Here is a 4,315-nt window from a genome sequence, read left to right on the forward strand (position 1 = left end):
GCTCCAAACCCAGCAGAGACTCATCAAAATATGAATTTGAAATAGCTTGTAAGCAAGTCTATTTATATAAAGATTATTTCTATTCAATTACATTAATGGGAGGGGAAAATTATTAGTAGTGAGAAATAACAGCTTCATGAGTTGGTCAATGAAGACATCCTGAAATTTAGCATATTTATTATATTTTAGATGGAAAAGAAAGAGAGAGAATATATAAATATGTTTTTGTTTCAATCAATTAATACATTATGCGGACAAACTTGCGCCCAAAAACTAATAATACTGTTCTAAAATACTATTCTTAAATATATATATATATATGTATATTTTATATTATTTATTTACATCGTGTTTAAATAAAGCAAATATTTATGAAGGTTTCTTTAACTTCACGTTAAAATACTGAACAATAATTTGAAAATTGTTACCTTTTATTATATGTATACAAACTTTTATTATAAGGGTACCGCATTGAATTGTATTTCACCACATTACCGCTTACCTTTACATGACAGGCCGCAAACCGCAGCGCTTTGTTCAAGCGGTTGAGCGCCGAGTACGGGGGAAACAATTCAATTTCACTACGCTTTTACTTTTTAAAGTCGATACTGGATTTTCCTAATATTTACAAAACACAGCATCAAAAGACGTTGTATGTTTCTTGAAGAACAAAAAACAATTTCGTCAATTTCGTACTAAAAATGCTTAAAGTGTATCAAACGGTTCATTCATAAATGAAGCCTGTAGCTCCGGGGATAGGGGACTTTGATCTACCAATTTTTTTCAACATTAGGGTAGGTATAACAAAGGAATACCGACCGATGTTTAAAACTACCTCATTCTTTATTTTATATAAATTTATTATTATTTTTTTTTTATTTATAAATATAGTATCTTACAAGTTTTTTAATTTAACCTTTATACCTTTTTAATATAACCTTTTGTAGTTTATATAAGTGAAATATTTATTTTACTTGGGCTATTAGATAACTGTTATAATTAACTCAAATGTAAACTAAACGCATAATGTATACTTTTTGGATTGGAATTAGATATAACTGTTTAAAATAGCTTTTATATAGGCCTACTTACGTAAATAAAGTTAATTTTTATATTAAAGTTGATATATTTGACAGTTAAACAGAAAACTGTAATTAACTACTTTTATATCACGATTTTGTTTATATTCTTATAGGTACGGTAACGAGGATATCTCAACGTTTTGGATTGCATGCTTTTTAACCGATTTTAAAAGGATGAGGTTTTAATAATCGAAGATTGAAGTCGGTTCGTTGACGGAATTATATTTTAGACGAGTTAAGATTTAGTTCCACAAAAATATCTTTCTAATAAAATAAAAAAAAAAATCAAACATCATCACGCAGCGTGTTCTCTATACGCTGCATGATACTGATGCGTTTCTATATTCAGCTTATTGACATGGTGTTAAAGGCATGTTTCAATAAGCAGAGCAAAACAAAATCTAGTAATTTTAGATTTATAAGACAAACAATTAATAAGAATATTAATTGTTTGTCTATATATAAATGTTAATGTTCTTAAACATAGTAATGTTCTCTATACAATTTATAATATAAAAAAAAATAGAAAAGATAATATTTGTATATAGGCGACAGTTACCACTTTCCATCAGGTGGGCTATCAGCTTGTTTGCCATTCAAAGTTGTATAAAAAAATATTATTTTAACTTTTGTAAAATATTTAAGATTTTTTAAACAAAAACAAAATCTACTTCAATCATCGAAATTTTGATTTAAAAACTAAACAATTGAACCGATTTTGATAAATTTCCTATGAGACCAATCTGAAAGTATAGCCTTTCAAATAAAACATATTTTTCCAAATCTGTTTATAAATGACGGAATTCCGAGGTAACAAATATAAAAAAAGCACAATACAATTGAGAACTGTCTTTTGTTTTTAAGTCGATTGAAAAGAGAATAAACGCAAGCTAAATATAAACAGCAAATATGTTTATTTTTATTTTTATATGTGCACCTTCCCCTGTACAATATACAGTAGTCCTATGTTGAATTCAAACCTCTTTTGCTTCCGCCATTACTTCATTTCAATGTTGTTCTAGTAGTATATTTTCCTGGTTCTTTTATTATGGCATCTCATCATCTTACAGGTCGTTTAATGGGCCTGACTTATTTGTTATGGCTATTAACTTTTATTGAAACAGAAAAAAAAACATATTTTTAATGTAAATTTTAATCCATAGCATTATGAGACATAGTGTAGGACCCCGTACGGGTAAACGCAGTGTAGAAAGAGCTCCACTAGATGGAGTGACGACCTCAAATGCATTGCAGGGAGTCAATAGGTGCAGATGACTCATGACTGTTCTTTAATGCAGTCTTTGGGAGAGGCCTTTATTTAACTGTGGACAGATAATGACAGATAATGACTGATATGATGATGATGATAAATATGAGATAAAAACATAAAACGGTTAAATTATTAACCATTTTTAATATTTTTATTTAAGTAGATACAAATATAATCAATCACTTCCAGAATGTTTTTAATGTATTAGCTTTTACCTGCGATTTCGTAGCGTGACTGGGATAAAAAGAAGCCTATAACTTTCTCCACCCAACATAGTATGTGTCTGTACCAAATTTATTTATTTATTAATAAGTACAAATATGTGTACATGGCGGACTTAATGCTAAAAGCATTTTCTCCCAGTCAACCATAGGCAAGTGTCAGAATACTCGAATGCGGTATTATTAATTATTGATATACATACATATTAAAATTACATATATAAACGAATAAATATATGTAAATAACAAATATACTTACACATATATGATATATACTATATTATATACGAAGTTGAGAATAATATAAAGCACTTACTACTCGGATAAAGTAAAAAAGCGTGAACGTTTTTTTTTTTAAAGATCAATTTCATAGTGACGAGAACGGAGAGATTATTAGTAATGCGAACTAGTTCTATTGTTACCAAAACACCCTGTATGTCTCTCCTAACTCTGCATTATATAAATTAGTACGTTTCAATTCCATATAGTATGTATATATTTCATAGTAATTCTTTAAGCCTTTAAGGTGGTATAAACAATTAAACTCACTTTAACATTTATAACATTAGTAAGGTTAAATCATTCAGTAAACTAATATATGTAATATAATAATGGCGACTCCCCGGCAGCAACAGAAATGAAATTAATTTTAAAAACGTACGCATTCACAGACACTAATTTATAATTCAAAACTAGTTATTTGCTATTAAAAACAATGATTTTTGTTCGGATTCGTACATAACTCGTAATCAAACAACGTTCCACGCGTTAAATTCAAGTTTTTATTGAAAAAGAAAAAAAAATCGGAACGAAATTGTTCATTTGCAACATTCACACATTTTCCGAATATTCGTTCATTTTAGCCGGGAACGCTTTGTGAGAGCAAATAATTTGCATCTGGCGCTAACGTCGAACTATGCGTGTGTGGCATACATAGAACCCTGGTCACTGGAATGGACATAATAAACCGCGTACAAATAATCAAATATATTTTACCATTTCTTCTCTATTTGTTTGTGTGTTCATACATTTTATATATGTTTCCAAGGTCTTCATTTTTTGATATTTATTTGGAAGTAAAGTAAAACACCGGGTTGTGGATTTGACAGCTCCTTTAATTCCCTCGCATTGCCCTCGCATAAGCATAACATAGATAACCAGAATATACATACACAACAGTGCAAATTTTGCAATCGGTAATCTAATAGAGGTATCCGTACGGGGATCATAGATACCACGGTGTATTCTGTTCTGTTCATGGCGATCAATTTCCACACAATTATAATTTAAAAGCGACTCTTCCCAGCTACGCACTTTTTTTTTTAATAAAATATGGCCCATATTAAAAAAAAATGTTTTAAAATCGGTCAAGCATATTTTTTTATTTTTACTATTTACAAACAAAATCGAGTCTTTTCTTTTTTTAGTATTAGTTTAGATATCGTCAGCTTCTTTGTCATTACAAATTGCATAAAGCCAATCATAACGCAGCAACGTGTATTAATCTAAATTTTGAACAACCAAAAACATGAATGGTGAATAAAGTTTACAACAAAAGTGACTATTGTGAATGGGGGGTTTACTATAAAATGATATTCTGGATTTTCAGACTCAATTTTGGTTTTATTTATATCGAAATCGGCCCAGTAAATGATACTTAATAATTTCTTCTTCATAAATGTTACCATAAAAGTTCAAGGGATGAATGCTATTTTAAAACTTTTAATATTTTTAAACGCTAT

Source organism: Galleria mellonella, unplaced genomic scaffold, assembly GCF_026898425.1.
Source record: "Galleria mellonella isolate WM207_F2 unplaced genomic scaffold, CSIRO_AGI_GalMel_v1 utg171, whole genome shotgun sequence".
Taxonomy (NCBI): domain Eukaryota; kingdom Metazoa; phylum Arthropoda; class Insecta; order Lepidoptera; family Pyralidae; genus Galleria; species Galleria mellonella.